At 42.2% G+C, this 20,036-nt stretch overlaps 1 protein-coding gene and 1 long non-coding RNA gene across 2 annotated transcripts in view; both read right to left on the bottom strand.

Moving 5' to 3' along the window:
* The window catches only part of LOC309701484 (NACHT, LRR and PYD domains-containing protein 12-like), a 1,104,110-nt gene that overhangs the window by 5,280 nt on the left and 1,078,794 nt on the right, over positions 1 to 20,036 (bottom strand). The gene's annotated exons all lie outside the window — the stretch shown is intronic.
* LOC309701576 lies at positions 5,360 to 6,936 on the bottom strand. Its single transcript, XR_014275135.1, has 3 exons — positions 6,626 to 6,936; positions 6,339 to 6,426; positions 5,360 to 5,645 (listed from the first exon to the last, which is right to left on the bottom strand). It is a non-coding gene; the product is annotated as an uncharacterized lncRNA (long non-coding RNA).

Here is a 20,036-nt window from a genome sequence, read left to right as displayed (position 1 = left end):
GTAAAGCAGAGGATGAGCTGAATAAAGGACACTCAAGGCTGGCTTGGAAAGGAATGAAGTCCATGGTGGGGATGCAGAACAAGGAGCAAAGATGAATGTGATGCTGAATCAGCAGAAGACTTGGACTCATTTGATTCCAGCTTTGATATCATTGATTTCAATGAAGAGCTTTGTGATTGTAGCAAAGGGCTGGTAGCTCTGAGAGTCCCACTGATGAGGTGTTTGTGTGGAAATCTCTTAGTGGGACCAAAGAGAGAAAAAGCCCTGGTCCTGATGCTGTGGGAGGGAAATGATTGAAGTGTGCTGTGAGGAACTGACTGGGAGATTTTCACACATTTTCCAGTCCTCCTTGGAACAACAGGAAGTTCCCAGCATATGGAAACAAAGGTTAAGTGTCCTATGGCACTCAGTGATGATGGTGCTGTGGCCCCACCACCTCCACCTCTTTGTAAAGGAACTAACTGTAATCTGAAGCTTCAAATGGAACTAAGACTTCCTCCACTAGGTGGCAGTGTCTGATGAGAAAGTGTTAGTGGAGCTGGCCTGGAGTCAGAAACAGGAAGATGCAGGATTTGGGCTGAAATGGGCAAAAGTGGTTAGCACTAGTGCCTTAGAGCAAGAAGGTTGTAGGTTGAAGCTTGTTGGTCAGCTGGGCCTTTCTGTGGAGGTTGGATGTTCTCCCACAGTCCAATGAAATGCTGCTTAGGTTCATTGGTGCTTCTACATTGGCTGTAGGTGTGGATGTGAGGGAGTGCTTCTCTGTCGCTCTCTGTTGGCCCTGTGATGGACTGCTCACCTGTGCAGGTGGACCACGCCTCTTGCCCTATGACAGCTAGGGCACAGGCTGCAGCCCTGTGAGCCTAAGCTGAATAAACAGTTAGCAAAAATGATCCATAGATGGCCTGAAATCCCCCAGTTAGCAGTTTGGTAGATAGCTATGACATGCTAATCCCATCCAGCAGCTGTATTCTACCTGTAAGCTGATCCCTGCTGAGCCAAAGCACTTTTTCATATACAAATTACAACCTTTAATAGAAACCTATTGGTCAGCATCTTATTAGCCTGCTGTTAGCTTCATTCCACAGAAAACTGAGAGAAACTAACAGAGTTGATAAAGAATAAAGAGAAATGTGCTGATTTAAAGCCTTTGAAGTGCTTCAGATGATCTCTGTCCACTTCTGTCCACTCATTCATTCATGTAAGCTTTCTAATGCAGCTTTGATCTTCACAGTCTGCTTGATGAAACTCATTCTAAGCCTGAATGTCAGAGTGTTCCTCCTTCTCTTTCCCATCATTCATGCTGGCAGTGGAGGAGATTTGGATGTTGGACTGTGTTTTGGATGATGTGTGTATGTTTGTGTTGGACTGCTGTCTGTAAAGCAAACGCACATTTTGCTTTGGATTTCAGTGTCAGACAGACTTTAAGGGGCAATGAAGAGTTTGAGAGTTTCACAGTGAATTTTCCAGTGGAGGATTTTTCTTCTTCTTTGAAGGTTTGAAATGTGAACATTGTTCTGCTGCAGTCAATGGACTAAACCAGAGAAGAAGAAAACAGACTTTACCATGAAGATCCTCAGTGTGGATCAGTATAATATCAGCCTGATGTCTGCAGTTTAGTGTCAGCACAACTTTCACATCATATTCATCTCAGCACAACTAAAACATGCTGACTGACCTCAGAGTTTCAAGTTTACATCCTGGACTCTCCAGGAAACCACACAGATGCTTCACTCCTGGATCCTGCAGCTTGTTGTTGTCGGTCAGGTCCAGCTGTCTCAGATGGGAGGGGTTGGACTTCAGTGCTGCTGCCAGATAATCACAGCTGATCTCTGACAAACCACAGCTCCACAATCTGTATAAAGAATGAAAGATGTAAGTTTATTAGACAAAGTGCTTGAAATCATTCAGTGTTTCATCATCTGTTCAGAGCTGAAGAAGGTTCAGAATGTAGAAGTTTAGAAAATGGAAACTCCAAACAGCTGAAGCCAACAGGAAGCAGCTTCAAACAAACACAACAAGAGAAAAAACTCTGAATGTTTCACATTAAAGTCGTACATTTCTCATAAAAACAGGACAAAGACTTGAAAAAGTCGTGTTTTTCCTTCCAGGAACCACATGGCTTCACTTTTAAAGGTGAAGTGTGACAGAAATGGACATATTTGAAGTCCAACACCTTTTTCCAGTCACATTATTAAAGCAGACAAACTACAAGCTCATTTTCATTCCAACAAGTCATCTTCTGACCTGGACTAACAACACTGGTCTCTATGTGCAGCTGGCTGTGAGACCAGTGCTCAGGGAGCGTCTACAAAGTGCAACACTGAAAGAACATCACACACTCATTTGCTTCCAGCACTTTCACACAAACATCTACTGTCATTATTGTCACCAAACTCTGTGGATCCTTTATTGCAAATTCAAATGGGATCAAATGGTCAGACAAAAGAGGGTTATGAGGAAATATGATGAAATGTTGTGTATTAGCAGCAACTTATTGAATCTTTTTCCTCAGAAACCAAACAAAATGATTGACAAACATGTTTTTACAAACTCAGTGTTGGACTTGGATCAGCAGGATAAGCTGATGTTTAAAGGCATTTGAGTCTCGCTGTATGAGAGTCCAGTTCTTACTCAATATTTATGGATGATGTTCTTTCAGTGTTGCACTTTGTTTGGCACGAAATTATTTGGCCTCTCAGATGCTTTTAGAGATTCCCAAATGACTGATGATGACATCTCTGGGGTCTGATTGATAGAAAAAAAATCTCTTTGAGACCTTTTGTAACTGACAAACTCTTCATCTGCTAACAACACTGAGTTGAATCTCCATGGCTGATAGTTGGAGCAGGCATCAGGAATACACATTGAAAAAACAAGAGGAGAAATCACCAGAGTCTTATAATCACATTCTGTAACTAAAGGGAGACGTTTTTCTATACAAATATATGTTTTATGGACATTAGAAAAAAAAGAGTATTGATGTGAAGCAGGATTATGAAATCTCCATACATCAGCCAGCCCATAATTATCAAGAAAGCTCTGAATGACGCATGCTGAGTTTGGACTAAGTGTACTTTTGTGTGAACTGTGGTCCATAGCAGATAATGAGCAGTTTAGGTCTCCCTCAAAGATGATATTGTGTGATGACATATTGGGGAGCCGCGCAAAGACATTAGTGAAAAATCTGTGATCGTCCCAATTAGAGGCGTAGATATTTGCTAAGATCAAAGGAAAACCATAAACTATATTTTCTGCACTTAAAATCCTGTAATTTTCTCATAAATCGACAGTGCGGCTTATGGATGAATTCTGGTTGTGCTTACTGACCTCGAACCAATTTTATGTGCTACACGGCGCTCAGAAACCTTTCAAAAGATGTTTTGGTACGACTTTGCTCAGCTACGAGGCCGCACCGCTTGATGGATTGTTGGAGCATTACAGCTACGAGGAGCCTCGCGGAGTGATACGTACTCTGCTTCAACGTAATATTACTGTATTGAGTGTGTATAAGGACCATAAATGGCACCTGTAAGAGACACGGTTACAAAGAGGGTTTCAAACTCCAGGCTGTCAGTCACGCAGTAGAACCTGGGAACAGAGCAGCTGCTTGTTATTATGCTCAGCGTCTGTTTACATTTTGACTGCACGATTGTGAGCTTTTTGTTATGCACAAACACAACATTGTTTTCTTTTATTTATGGAGCATTATTATTTAATAAATGCTGATCATTTATTTCTGAGTAATTGTTTCATGTACATCTACGCTGTATGTTAATAAATGTGCCTGTGTGAGATTTGGGACACAGCTTTGACTAAGAACTCTCTTTTTGTTCGTACTTTCTGGCTTCAAAAATATCGAGATATATATCGTATATCGCCATCCAGCTAAAGAATATCGAGATATGAACTTTGGGTCATATCGCCCAGTCGTAATATTGCAATAGGTTGTCCGTTAAACTCAAGCGGGGCTTGGGCCCTGGCACGGCGTAGCCACACAATCCTGGTAGTAGTGACGCTCGGCTATGACGGCGTGCGGGTCACCAGCTGGCTTTCTCAGGATAGGGCTCCTGTGTGAGCGGTCGACAATAACGTCTTTATCCATACCCAGCACTTCACGTAGTAGCACGGATACGGCCGTGGAGGAGCTCGAGTCCAGGCCCTCTGGGATCCCTATGATGTGGATGTTAGCTCTCCGCTTCCTGCCTTCATCACATTTATCCTTCAGGTCAGACAGCTCCTCCTTCATACTCTCTACTGTAGACTGCAGGGTGGTCACCTCATCGCTCCACATTGACAGCCCATCCTCAGCTTCTTTCACTGTAACCTTTACTCCATCAACTTCGCCGCACGTCGCCGCCATGCTGTTAGCGATCTCATTTCTCAGTCCTTGCACGTCAGCCCTTATATTGTCAAAATCTTCTTTCAATGCATTTCTGACTTCTTCTTTTAACAGCGTACTAATGTCCTCTTTAATGGATTGAAGAAGCTCCAGTTTTAGAGCAGTAGGATCCACATCACGCGCGTCTGTTGAGTCTGCTCTTCAGCGGCCGTAGAGCTGGACGCTGCCCTTTGGCCATCATCGATACTCTCGCCCGAGATCGCACCGGGGCTAAAATATTCACCTGCTCAGCTGTTTTTGATCAGTTTGAGCCTGTGTGGTTTGATCAGGTGGAGGAACGATGTGATGCTATAAAGACATCATCTTGTCCAAATGAAGTTGTTCCAACACGTGTTTAAAAAGATTTTAAAGGTTGTCGGTTCCGACATCTTAGCGATTTTTAACAGCAGTCTTAGTTCAGGTGTTGTACAGCCTGTTTTAAACATGCTGTTGTACAGCCTGTACTAAAAACCTGATCTGGATCCTCTGTCTGCTCAAACTTCAGGCCTATTTCAAAGCTTCCCTTCCTGTCGAAGATTTTGTAAAAGATTATATTTGTTCAGCTGCAATCTGTTGTAAAGGTTTCAGTCTGGTTTTAAACAGAGGCGGAGCCAGACATTTGAAACACCCGGGGCTTAGCCCAAAGAGTAGTATGCATGTGGGATTTTTTTTTTTTTTTTTTTTTTGGGGGGGGGGTGTAGAAATGACTGAAAGATTAATAGGCTCTGTTCAAAAAAGAATGACTTCATATAGGGAAAAATATATATCACATGTGCAGGACACCTTAAACTAGTTTTTTAATTAAGCAGCAAGGCAGAACAAGGTCAGGGCTGTATCAAGACACGAGGACTAAACCCCAATTCAACCAGACCCAGAACTGATCCAGAATTAAAACAGGACTACAACAGTTCAAAATCAGGACTACTGAGGACTTAACCAAGACAGAACCAGAATCAGAACTAGATGATAGCATTAAAAATCATCATAGACCTGCACTACACTTATTTTTTAATTCTACCAAAGTCCACTATTTAGATTGAGAAAAGTTTATATAATTATTTAACCTTGTTGTGCAAACAAGCCTGCATAACTTAATAAATACAGAATTTGAAAAATAACAAACCTAAAAAGAAACACTAGGTACGAGATACATGAGGACCTATGATACGCTGATACTTTTGGTAAACAACCATTTGACTAACATGTGTGTCTCACCTGCTCTTGTTCATCTGTTCTGTCCTCGTTCTCCTCTCTCTCCCTCTTTGTGCTGACAATCATCAAATATACAGATATTTACAAACTCTTCAGATAAAAACACAAACACTTTTTTAATTGTAACATCAAATCAGACTAAATGTTTATTTTTTTAGATTGATAAATATAAAAACATATTTGTTAACTTTAAGAGTAAAGAGAGAAACTATCTGTGTTTCTTAATTGCAAATGGCACCAAATTGTATTCAAACTGAGCCACACTTATGGAGCTCCACAGTTCTTTTCCTGGTGTTTTGGTTGACATCTCTTGATTTTCCCATGTCAAAGAAACAGACTCTGTGTTTTGCCTTATATGCATCCACAGGTGTGCCACCAATTTACTCACATGGACTCTACTAACCTATCAGAAGCTTCTTCAGCTCAGAATGGAATCGTCTGCAGTTTTCTTATTAATTAACAATAAATTTAGTGTACATGTACTCCTACATTTGATGAAAGTGATAAAAATAGCTCTGTCTCTCTTTATTCTGAAATTTAACTAATTCAAAATATATTTCAATATTTATCTAAAACAAAAATTTACTCTAAATTGATGTTGTACAGTAAAAATGTTTTATGTTTTCTCCCTAAAGTGTAAATAACTGGTTACAAATGTGAATATCCTGCTGTGTACTGAAATCCCTCTTGTTTTGCATAGAAATATACTGAACAACATACAAAGCATAATATATAAAATAACATTTACCTGAGTTTTTTCTTTGAAAGAAGCCTCTAATGTCCATTCTTATATTTCAGTACATAACTGAAACCGATTTAGTCGGGGAGGGTAAGAACTGAAAATATGAAATAAACACACGTAAGCTAAGACTCTAAAAAAAATAGCATTTGTTCGGCTTTTCATTTCGCCATTTGTTGATTCACTTGAAGAGCAAGTAACGTAATATTGGTCAAGTGATCAGTTTCATATCAATCTTTCGTGATGCACCGTCATATTTACATTATTTGTACGGTACGAATGATTTGCTTTGGTACCTGCTCAAACTTAAGCTCTCCTTAGTATGGCTGGCTCCGTCTCTACAACAGCGCACTCACGGGCAGCAGCTGCCCCGCCCCCTCGCTCAGTCGCTTAGTGCCTGAGCTCGGATCATACCAATATCAGGGGGGGATTCACGCACAGTCGTAAATTCCCACAGTGTGCACTATGTGCTTCGAATATTGTGTGTACTTTTTGTTTTATACAGTTGTCAGCCAGGCATCTAACTATGAAAAAATTACACTCCAAAATACCCCGGGCTTCTGACAAAACAACCCGGGCTTAAGCCCCGTAAGCCACCCCCCCGCTCCGCCCCTGGTTTTAAAGCTCTTCACAGCACTGAAACTGCCCTTTGAAAAGTTCTTAATGATCTTTTATCAGCCACTGATCAGGAGACTCAGCTGTGCTTTTGGATCTGACTGCTGCCTTGACCACAGCATCTTGACCTCACCATTGGAGCATGGCGGCATCAAGGGCGCTCTATTAGACTGGTTCAGCTCTTTTATTAAATCGCATTATTACATTTGGGGCTTATATTTGACGGCAATTTGAAAAACAGCTGAGCTCAGTTGTACAGCGGTCTTTCTTCAAACTGAGGCTTTTATCTAAGGTGAGATCATTTCTATCTTTTAAAAACCTTGAACGGGCGATCCACGTTTTCATGACGTCCCAGCTGGATTATTGTAACTCCTTATATGTTGGAGTTAGTGGGACCTGCCTGGCAAGACTGCAGCTGGTCCAGAAAGCTGCAGCTCGTCTTCTGACACAAGCTCAAAGACATTTATCGTCCCAACAACCACATATACGCTGGTCCCTCGCTGTAACACAGTTCACCTTTGGCGGCCTCGCTGTTTCGCTGATCTTTTTTGTGCAATTTTGCATGTTTTTGTTTTTTACAGCGCATTGTGTTCTGCGTCCTGATTGGCTGTAGACCATTGTCAGCCAATCTCGTGCCGTGTCTCCTGTACAGTACAGAATGTGTTCAAATTTACAGCAGTGTGACTCTGCAGTGCTGCACTGTATGTTTGTACGTTTTGTCCCCAACAAACAACAATGATGACGAGACGTTTTGCACCTGTGGTAGCAGCCAAAGGCAGAGGAAGATGCTGACCATCATAGTTTCAACAAGGAGGCAAAAAGGTTGTAACTGTCCACAACAAGAACATCGTAAGGATGGAGTCAGCTTTGGCTTTGTGGCTCAGTGACCGCAGGAAAAAGAACATCGTGCTGGACACCAACATTATCTGCAGAAAAACTCAAAAGCTTTATGAAACTTTACCTGACAGCGAGGAGCCCAGGCCATGGACGAGTGCTCCTCACACAGAAGCTCATTTAATGCCAGCAAAGGCTGATTTGACACGTTTCAGAAACACTTTGCTTTCACTCTTTAATAATGAACTTATTTTTCTATGAAGGTTTGAACTTTGTTTAAACAAGAGAGAAAAGTGTGAAAATGTTCATGCCTGTCTGAGAAAAGTGTAGAAAGTGTGCAGTGAGGGTTTAACTGCCTTAAAACTTCTATAATACTTGTAAAACATAAAGCTGCTACTTCATTCTGAGTCTTATTTTTAGAACGTAACTCGATAAACGAGCGACCGCAGTACTGTATTGTGTTTATTTTGAAAACTCTCAACAGGATCTTCAGATTTATTTTGAAAGCTTTATCTGGAAAACACAAACACATAAGCAGGAAACAAAGAGCGTGATATGAAACGATAGACGTTTTCATATGGTCATCATATATACATCGTTCTATCGAACAGCCCCAGCTCCTGCTGTCAGTCTCTGTAAATCTGCTCTTAAAACACATTTGTATTCACTGGCTTTTAATACAGCATGAGAGTTATTTGATATTTGATGTGTGATATTAATATTAGGAGTTATTTTAATAGTTATTTTGGATTCTTGTACAGCACTGTGGTCAACGCTGCTGCTGTAATTAATGTGCTATAAACACATAAACAATCTGCAGTTAAACATCCAAAACTAAAGATGTGATCGCTGCCTTTAGAAAATGTGCTGATGCACAAGATATCAGCTCCATTAAGGTGGAATGTGGCCGTGTTAGAAACATGTTGGAAGAAGTTTGAAGCTGAAACTGTGAAGCTGAGAGTGAAAGAGCTCCAGCATCTGTCACAGGAAACTTTCTTATTTCCACACTGATGAAAGCATCAAGCTTTGATTTCCTGCTGCTTTTATTGAGTCACACTGTGAAACTGAGCCACAGCTGAACCAGCATCCCTGTACAGCAGACACTTACAGCGCTTGGCTGCTTCCACTGGACCCTCTGCACAGAGCTTCAGTTTCCTCTTCTGGTCCCAAAGTGCAGAACAACAAGGTTTCAAACAGCTTCGTTCCAGCAGCATCAGCCACAGACATGCAGAGAGAATCCTTTGGTTGTGTTGTGTGTTTGCATATCTGCTGTGTTGCTTTGTGAGGATGGATCATCTCCTGCAGCTCCAGATAAACAAGCTGGACCTGAACCTGGTAGCTTCACTTAGAAGACACTTGTGACGGGAACGTGTGAGAAGTTTTGTGCAGACAAGTGTGGATTTAGAGTGTGGGACGAGCTCTCCACAGTCTTTGTGGAGATCCACATTCTGCATACTGCCTGTGAGAAGCTGCAGACATTTGTCCTCCAAATCCACTGAGCAGCTGCTCGTGGTGGTATTAGCTTCATGTGTGCGTGTTAGCATGAAGCCTCGGTCACACTCTGCTGTGGACACGGTCACGGACAGCTGGACGCCTGATGGACGAGTCGTCCGTCCTGTTAAACTTCTTTGAGCATGAGAAGAGCATGAGAAGCTCAGTGGACACTGTTCAGGGTTTTAACTCTCGCTTTCACTTCAGCTTCACCAACAACAGCACAAGCAGAGCAGCCCACTGCCTGCATGGCTGGGACAGCGCCCCCTGGTGACTGTAAACCACTACAACATGTAGACGGCCGTCTGCAGGCTGGATGTAGCACCACCGCAGAGACGTGCTGCAGCTCTGTTTAGTTACCCAGCTGACAGCAGAGGCTGTAGTTTACTGTTACCAACATGGAAAACTGAAGCTTCATCAGATGGAGCTACAGAGCTGGAGAACAGCTACACAGTTAATCAGGGTCCCCTCTCTCTTAATCAGGAAAGGTGGGCAGGCCGCGTGTGGGCCGCGGGCCATACGTTGAATATCACTGTTTGAAATGTGAACATTGTTCTGCTGCAGTCAATGGACTAAACCAGAGAAGAAGAAAACAGACTTTACCATGAAGATCCTCAGTGTGGATCAGTATAATATCAGCCTGATGTCTGCAGTTTAGTGTCAGCACAACTTTCACATCATATTCATCTCAGCACAACTAAAACATGCTGACTGACCTCAGAGTTTCAAGTTTACATCCTGGACTCTCCAGGAAACCACACAGATGCTTCACTCCTGGATCCTGCAGGTTGTTCTCAGTTGAAAAAGAGGAGGAGTCATTACTCAGGTCCAGCTGTCTCAGATGGGAGGGGTTGGACTTCAGTGCTGCTGCCAGATAATCACAGCTGATCTCTGACAAACCACAGCCCCTCAATCTGTATAAAGAATGAAAGATGTAAGTTTATTAGACAAAGTGCTTGAAATCATTCAGTGTTTCATCATCTGTTCAGAGCTGAAGAAGGTTCAGAATGTAGAAGTTTAGAAAATGGAAACTCCAAACAGCTGAAGCCAACAGGAAGCAGCTTCAAACAAACACAACAAGAGAAAAAACTCTGAATGTTTCACATTAAAGTCGAACATTTCTAACAAGAGTGTTTTAAAGACAGAGTCACTGATGATCATCTTCTGCCCAGTAAAACTTTGGTTTTCCTCATGTGAGTGTTAATGATGCACAAAGACTGTGAGTGCAAAGAGGGAGCGAGGAGGATGACAGAGAGATGGTACAGGAGCATCAAGAACCCGGCGAGGAAATGAGCAGAAGGACTTTGGAGCCTGTTGGATTGAAGCTTTCACAGAGACGTGTTTGACTGGACACCACCAGGACAGACTTTTAATCCCAGGATTTGGATGAGCTTTCTGTCTTTATGTTCACAAATGATGCTGTAACTCTGTGAATGTCCTGGAACTGTCAGCAGTGTGGTTACGTCCTTTTGACCTGAGTTTCCACAGCTCTTATAACAGCAGTGTACATTCAGACTGAGACACGCTTCAGTCTGTATGGACCTGTTTCTGTAGCTGCCACCATCATTCTACATGTTTGTACATCAGCTTATCAAATCCTGTCTGCTGTCTTCATTTATTACTCTTCACCTGCTTCACTGTCACTGTGTGGGCGGAGCTGCCTGAGCCCCACCCACACAGACACAGCTCCTCTCTAGAGTTAAACTTCTGCTTCATCTCCGCCTCTTTTCTTCATCCTCCACCTCTCTTTTCTCTTCTTCAGTGTTCTGCAGCCACAGAGTCTCACAGCCGTTACCACACCCATACCTGAGCAGCTAGCATTACCCAGCATGCCGTGCAGCAGTGTCAGTTTGTAAATGTGCAAGAATTCCTGCTCCAAACTGTTTCCCAGAGTGCTGTGTGCCGTGACCTTTGACCTGCTAAAGGCAGTCAGCTGTGGATTATTCATTGTTGTGTCTGATACTTAGAACTGTGAGGAAGAAGCTACACAGTTAATCAGGGTCCCCTCTCTCTGAATTAGGAAAGGTGGGCAGGCCGCGTGTGGGCCGCGGGCCATACGTTGAGCATCACTGTTTGAAATGTGAACATTGTTCTGCTGCAGTCAATGGACTAAACCAGAGAAGAAGAAAACAGACTTTACCATGAAGATCCTCAGTGTGGATCAGTATAATATCAGCCTGATGTCTGCAGTTTAGTGTCAGCACAACTTTCACATCATATTCATCTCAGCACAACTAAAACATGCTGACTGACCTCAGAGTTTCAAATCGACATCGTGGATTCTCCAGGAAACCACACAGATGCTTCACTCCTGGATCCTGCAGGTTGCTGTAGGTTCCACTCAGGTCCACCTCTGTGGGATACGAGGGGTTGGACTTCAGTGCTGCTGCCAGATAATCAAGGCCAATATCTGACAAATCACAGTCCATCAATCTGTATAAAGAATGAAAGATGTAAGTTTATTAGACAAAGTGCTTGAAATCATTCAGTGTTTCATCATCTGTTCAGAGCTGAAGAAGGTTCAGAATGTAGAAGTTTAGAAAATGGAAACTCCAAACAGCTGAAGCCAACAGGAAGCAGCTTCAAACAAACACAACAAGAGAAAAAACTCTGAATGTTTCACATTAAAGTCGTACATTTCTCATAAAAACAGGACAAAGACTTGAAAAAGTCGTGTTTTTCCTTCCAGGAACCACATGGCTTCACTTTTAAAGGTGAAGTGTGACAGAAATGGACATATTTGAAGTCCAACACCTTTTTCCAGTCACATTATTAAAGCAGACAAACTACAAGCTCATTTTCATTCCAACAAGTCATCTTCTGACCTGGACTAACAACACTGGTCTCTATGTGCAGCTGGCTGTGAGACCAGTGCTCAGGGAGCGTCTACAAAGTGCAACACTGAAAGAACATCACACACTCATTTGCTTCCAGCACTTTCACACAAACATCTACTGTCATTATTGTCACCAAACTCTGTGGATCCTTTATTGCAAATTCAAATGGGATCAAATGGTCAGACAAAAGAGGGTTATGAGGAAATATGATGAAATGTTGTGTATTAGCAGCAAGTTATTGAATCATTTTCCTCAGAAACCAAACAAAATGATTGACAAACATGTTTTTACAAACTCAGTGTTGGACTTGGATCAGCAGGATAAGCTGATGTTTAAAGGCATTTGAGTCTTGCTGTATGAGAGTCCAGTTATTACTCAATATTTATGGATGATGTTCTTTCAGTGTTGCACTTTGTAGACGCTCCCTGAGCCTCACAGCCAGCTGCACATGGACCAGCTGACATTACCCAGCATTAGAGGCGGCTGTAAAAAATTCATGTTCCCATTTAAATGGTTTTAATTTGAATAAAACGATGTTGATTCATTCAATCCTGAATCGATGTTTAATATAAATGTATTTTGCCAGAATCTCAGGTTAAAGCTCACAAACTATTTCAACAAGCAGCAAACAGCTAAAACAGTAAATGAGAGCAGCTAAACACACAAAGATGGAAACACAGAGCGTGGATCGTTCACTCGACGGCACGTACACGGACACGCCGTCGGGGCTGAAAGTGGACAGCTCACAGATCCTGAAGCTGCAGGTTTCATCTGTCTCCAACCAAAACTGAGTGAAGCAGCAGCAAAAGAAGATCCAAACTCTGCTTCACGTTTGATCAATATGCTCATGAATTCTCTCTGACTTTGGCTGTTCCTGCCTGCACAGCTCTCTCTCTCTCAGTGTACTCCAAGAACAGCTTCAAACATCTGTTTCTGCATCATTCACTGTTTATTAGCCACCAGTCTGCTGTTGTGTTCAGTGCTGTCGGCCTCTGACAGTAAAGCCTCATTTCTGCTGTTCCATGGAAACTTTTTAAAATGATGACAGATTACAAACTCTCAGCTGTGTCTGTAATCAAACCTCTGTAACTTTGCTTCACTTCAGCAGCATCAGCTCATGTTCACATGTTGCTTCATGGTTTGCTTCAGTTTTTGATCGACTGCAGAATATTTTGAAGGTTATCTGCTATAAAAAGCCAGAAGAGGAAAATCTGCTTCATGTGTTTCTGTTTGATCCTCAGTGACTTTGACACAAAGGCCTCTGCTGTGATGATCACACCTCTGATCAAGTCTCACAGTGTCACAACTGATAAATGATCAGAGTTAGAATATTTCTGACTGTCTGCTGTGTGCCGTGACCTTTGACCCTCTAAAGACAGTCAGCTGTGGATTATTCATTGTTGTGTCTGATACTTAGAACTGTGAGGAAGAAGCTACACAGTTAATCAGGGTCCCCTCTCTCTGAATCAGGAAAGGTGGGCAGGCCGCGTGTGGGCCGCGGGCCATACGTTGAGTATCACTGTTTGAAATGTGAACATTGTTCTGCTGCAGTCAATGGACTAAACCAGAGAAGAAGAAAACAGACTTTACCATGAAGATCCTCAGTGTGGATCAGTATAATATCAGCCTGATGTCTGCAGTTTAGTGTCAGCACAACTTTCACATCATATTCATCTCAGCACAACTAAAACATGCTGACTGACCTCAGAGTTTCAAGTTTACATCCTGGACTCTCCAGGAAACCACACAGATGCTTCACTCCTGGATCCTGCAGGTTGTTCCAGCTCAGCTCCAGCTCTCTCAGATGGGAGGGGTTGGACTTCAGTGCTGCTGCCAGATAATCACAGCTGATCTCTGACAAACCACAGGTCTTCAATCTGTATAAAGAATGAAAGATGTAAGTTTATTAGACAAAGTGCTTGAAATCATTCAGTGTTTCATCATCTGTTCAGAGCTGAAGAAGCTTCAGAATGTAGAAGTTTAGAAAATGGAAACTCCAAACAGCTGAAGCCAACAGGAAGCAGCTTCAAACAAACACAACAAGAGAAAAAACTCTGAATGTTTCACATTAAAGTCGTACATTTCTCATAAAAACAGGACAAAGACTTGAAAAAGTCGTGTTTTTCCTTCCAGGAACCACATGGCTTCACTTTTAAAGGTGAAGTGTGACAGAAATGGACATATTTGAAGTCCAACACCTTTTTCCAGTCACATTATTAAAGCAGACAAACTACAAGCTCATTTTCATTCCAACAAGTCATCTTCTGACCTGGACTAACAACACTGGTCTCTATGTGCAGCTGGCTGTGAGACCAGTGCTCAGGGAGCGTCTACAAAGTGCAACACTGAAAGAACATCACACACTCATTTGCTTCCAGCACTTTCACACAAACATCTACTGTCATTATTGTCACCAAACTCTGTGGATCCTTTATTGCAAATTCAAATGGGATCAAATGGTCAGACAAAAGAGGGTTATGAGGAAATATGATGAAATGTTGTGTATTAGCAGCAAGTTATTGAATCATTTTCCTCAGAAACCAAACAAAATGATTGACAAACATGTTTTTACAAACTCAGTGTTGGACTTGGATCAGCAGGATAAGCTGATGTTTAAAGGCATTTGAGTCTCGCTGTATGAGAGTCCAGTTATTACTCAATATTTATGGATGATGTTCTTTCAGTGTTGCACTTTGTAGACGCTCCCTGAGCCTCACAGCCAGCTGCACATGGACCAGCTGACATTACCCAGCATTAGAGGCGGCTGTAAAAAATTCATGTTCCCATTTAAATGGTTTTAATTTGAATAAAACGATGTTGATTCATTCAATCCTGAATCGATGTTTAATATAAATGTATTTTGCCAGAATCTCAGGTTAAAGCTCACAAACTATTTCAACAAGCAGCAAACAGCTAAAACAGTAAATGAGAGCAGCTAAACACACAAAGATGGAAACACAGAGCGTGGATCGTTCACTCGACGGCACGTACACGGACACGCCGTCGGGGCTGAAAGTGGACAGCTCACAGATCCTGAAGCTGCAGGTTTCATCTGTCTCCAACCAAAACTGAGTGAAGCAGCAGCAAAAGAAGATCCAAACTCTGCTTCACGTTTGATCAATATGCTCATGAATTCTCTCTGACTTTGGCTGTTCCTGCCTGCACAGCTCTCTCTCTCTCAGTGTACTCCAAGAACAGCTTCAAACATCTGTTTCTGCATCATTCACTGTTTATTAGCCACCAGTCTGCTGTTGTGTTCAGTGCTGTCGGCCTCTGACAGTAAAGCCTCATTTCTGCTGTTCCATGGAAACTTTTTAAAATGATGACAGATTACAAACTCTCAGCTGTGTCTGTAATCAAACCTCTGTAACTTTGCTTCACTTCAGCAGCATCAGCTCATGTTCACATGTTGCTTCATGGTTTGCTTCAGTTTTTGATCGACTGCAGAATATTTTGAAGGTTATCTGCTATAAAAAGCCAGAAGAGGAAAATCTGCTTCATGTGTTTCTGTTTGATCCTCAGTGACTTTGACACAAAGGCCTCTGCTGTGATGATCACACCTCTGATCAAGTCTCACAGTGTCACAACTGATAAATGATCAGAGTTAGAATATTTCTGACTGTCTGCTGTGTGCCGTGACCTTTGACCTGCTAAAGACAGTCAGCTGTGGATTATTCATTGTTGTGTCTGATACTTAGAACTGTGAGGAAGAAGCTACACAGTTAATCAGGGTCCCCTCTCTCTGAATCAGGAAAGGTGGGCAGGCCGCGTGTGGGCCGCGGGCCATACGTTGAGTATCACTGTTTGAAATGTGAACATTGTTCTGCTGCAGTCAATGGACTAAACCAGAGAAGAAGAAAACAGACTTTACCATGAAGATCCTCAGTGTGGATCAGTATAATATCAGCCTGATGTCTGCAGTTTAGTGTCAGCACAACTTTCACATCATATTCATCTCAGCACAACTAAAACATGCTGACTGACCTCAGAGTTTCAAGTTTACATCCTGGACTCTCCAGGAAACCACACAGATGCTTCACTCCTGGATCCTGCAGGTTGTTGTTGTCGCTCAGGTCCAGCTCTCTCAGATGGGAGGGGTTGGACTTCAGTGCTGCTGCCAGATAATCACAGCTGATCTCTGACAAACCACAGCTCCACAATCTGTATAAAGAATGAAAGATGTAAGTTTATTAGACAAAGTGCTTGAAATCATTCAGTGTTTCATCATCTGTTCAGAGCTGAAGAAGCTTCAGAATGTAGAAGTTTAGAAAATGGAAACTCCAAACAGCTGAAGCCAACAGGAAGCAGCTTCAAACAAACACAACAAGAGAAAAAACTCTGAATGTTTCACATTAAAGTCGTACATTTCTCATAAAAACAGGACAAAGACTTGAAAAAGTCGTGTTTTTCCTTCCAGGAACCACATGGCTTCACTTTTAAAGGTGAAGTGTGACAGAAATGGACATATTTGAAGTCCAACACCTTTTTCCAGTCACATTATTAAAGCAGACAAACTACAAGCTCATTTTCATTCCAACAAGTCATCTTCTGACCTGGACTAACAACACTGGTCTCTATGTGCAGCTGGCTGTGAGACCAGTGCTCAGGGAGCGTCTACAAAGTGCAACACTGAAAGAACATCACACACTCATTTGCTTCCAGCACTTTCACACAAACATCTACTGTCATTATTGTCACCAAACTCTGTGGATCCTTTATTGCAAATTCAAATGGGATCAAATGGTCAGACAAAAGAGGGTTATGAGGAAATATGATGAAATGTTGTGTATTAGCAGCAAGTTATTGAATCATTTTCCTCAGAAACCAAACAAAATGATTGACAAACATGTTTTTACAAACTCAGTGTTGGACTTGGATCAGCAGGATAAGCTGATGTTTAAAGGCATTTGAGTCTCGCTGTATGAGAGTCCAGTTCTTACTCAATATTTATGGATGATGTTCTTTCAGTGTTGCACTTTGTTTGGCACAAAATGAAATTATTTGGCCTCTCAGATGCTTTTAGAGATTCCCAAATGACTGATGATGACATCTCTGGGGTCTGATTGATAGAAAAAAAATCTCTTTGAGACCTTTTGTAACTGACAAACTCTTCATCTGCTAACAACACTGAGTTGAATCTCCATGGCTGATAGTTGGAGCAGGCATCAGGAATACACATTGAAAAAACAAGAGGAGAAATCACCAGAGTCTTATAATCACATTCTGTAACTAAAGGGAGACGTTTTTCTATACAAATATATGTTTTATGGACATTAGAAAAAAAGAGTATTGATGTGAAGCAGGATTATGAAATCTCCATACATCAGCCAGCCCATAATTATCAAGAAAGCTCTGAATGACGCATGCTGAGTTTGGACTAAGTGTACTTTTGTGTGAACTGTGGTCCATAGCAGATAATGAGCAGTTTAGGTCTCCCTCAAAGATGATATTGTGTGATGACATATTGGGGAGCCGCGCAAAGACATTAGTGAAAAATCTGTGATCGTCCCAATTAGAGGCGTAGATATTTGCTAAGATCAAAGGAAAACCATAAACTATATTTTCTGCACTTAAAATCCTGTAATTTTCTCATAAATCGACAGTGCGGCTTATGGATGAATTCTGGTTGTGCTTACTGACCTCGAACCGATTTTATGTGCTACACGGCGCTCAGAAACCTTTCAAAAGATGTTGTGGTACGACTTTGCTCAGCTACGAGGTCGCACCGCTTGATGGATTGTTGGAGCATTACAGCTACGAGGAGCCTCGCGGAGTGATACGTACTCTGCTTCAACGTAATATTACTGTATTGAGTGTGTATAAGGACCATAAATGGCACCTGTAAGAGACACGGTTACAAAGAGGGTTTCAAACTCCAGGCTGTCAGTCACGCAGTAGAACCTGGGAACAGAGCAGCTGCTTGTTATTATGCTCAGCGTCTGTTTACATTTTGACTGCACGATTGTGAGCTTTTTGTTATGCACAAAAACAACAGTTTTCTTTTATTTATGGAGCATTATTATTTAATAAATGCTGATCATTTATTTCTGAGTAATTGTTTCATGTACATCTACGCTGTATGTTAATAAATGTGCCTGTGTGAGATTTGGGACACAGCTTTGACTAAGAACTCTCTTTTTGTTCGTACTTTCTGGCTTCAAAAATATCGAGATATATATCGTATATCGCCATCCAGCTAAAGAATATCGAGATATGAACTTTGGGTCATATCGCCCAGTCGTAATATTGCAATAGGTTGTCCGTTAAACTCAAGCGGGGCTTGGGCCCTGGCACGGCGTAGCCACACAATCCTGGTAGTAGTGACGCTCGGCTATGACGGCGTGCGGGTTACCAGCTGGCTTTCTCAGGATAGGGCTCCTGTGTGAGCGGTCGACAATAACGTCTTTATCCATACCCAGCACTTCACGTAGCAGCACGGATACGGCCGTGGAGGAGCTCGAGTCCAGGCCCTCTGGGATCCCTATGATGTGGATGTTAGCTCTCCGCTTCCTGCCTTCATCACATTTATCCTTCAGGTCAGACAGCTCCTCCTTCATACTCTCTACTGTAGACTGCAGGGTGGTCACCTCATCGCTCCACATTGACAGCCCATCCTCAGCTTCTTTCACTGTAACCTTTACTCCATCAACTTCGCCGCACGTCGCCGCCATGCTGTTAGCGATCTCATTTCTCAGTCCTTGCACGTCAGCCCTTATATTGTCAAAATCTTCTTTCAATGCATTTCTGACTTCTTCTTTTAACAGCGTACTAATGTCCTCTTTAATGGATTGAAGAAGCTCCAATTTTAGAGCAGTAGGATCCACATCACGCGCGTCTGTTGAGTCTGCTCTTCAGCGGCCGTAGAGCTGGACGCTGCCCTTTGGCCATCATCAATACTCTCGCCCGAGATCGCACCGGGGCTAAAATATTCACCTGCTCAGCTGTTTTTGATCAGTTTGAGCCTGTGTGGTTTGATCAGGTGGAGGAACGATGTGATGCTATAAAGACATCATCTTGTCCAAATGATGTTGTTCCAACACGTGTTTAAAAAGATTTTAAAGGTTGTTGGTTCCGACATCTTAGCGATTTTTAACAGCAGTCTTAGTTCAGGTGTTGTACAGCCTGTTTTAAACATGCTGTTGTACAGCCTGTACTAAAAACCTGATCTGGATCCTCTGTCCGCTCAAATTTCATATGGTCATCATATATACATCGTTCTATCGAACAGCCCCAGCTCCTGCTGTCAGTCTCTGTAAATCTGCTCTGAAAACACATTTGTATTCACTGGCTTTTAATACAGCATGAGAGTTATTTGATATTTGATGTGTGATATTAATATTAGGAGTTATTTTAATCGTTATTTTGGATTCTTGTACAGCACTGTGGTCAACGCTGCTGCTGTAATTAATGTGCTATAAACACATAAACAATCTGCAGTTAAACATCCAAAACTAAAGATGTGATCGCTGCCTTTAGAAAATGTGCTGATGCACAAGATATCAGCTCCATTAAGGTGGAATGTGGCCGTGTTAGAAACATGTTGGAAGAAGTTTGAAGCTGAAACTGTGAAGCTGAGAGTGAAAGAGCTCCAGCGTCTGTCACAGGAAACTTTCTTATTTCCACACTGATGAAAGCATCAAGCTTTGATTTCCTGCTGCTTTTATTGAGTCACACTGTGAAACTGAGCCACAGCTGAACCAGCATCCCTGTACAGCAGACACTTGCAGCGCTTGGCTGCTTCCATTGGACCCTCTGCACAGAGCTTCAGTTTCCTCTTCTGGTCCCAAAGTGCAGAACAACAAGGTTTCAAACAGCTTCGTTCCAGCAGCATCAGCCACAGACATGCAGAGAGAATCCTTTGGTTGTGTTGTGTGTTTGCATATCTGCTGTGTTGCTTTGTGAGGATGGATCATCTCCTGCAGCTCCAGAT

The sequence above is a fragment of the Aulonocara stuartgranti genome (genome assembly GCF_965226115.1).
Source record: "Aulonocara stuartgranti genome assembly, chromosome: 23".
In the NCBI taxonomy this organism is placed as follows: Eukaryota; Metazoa; Chordata; class Actinopteri; order Cichliformes; family Cichlidae; genus Aulonocara; species Aulonocara stuartgranti.
This window is presented reverse-complemented; position numbering and strand designations above follow the sequence as displayed.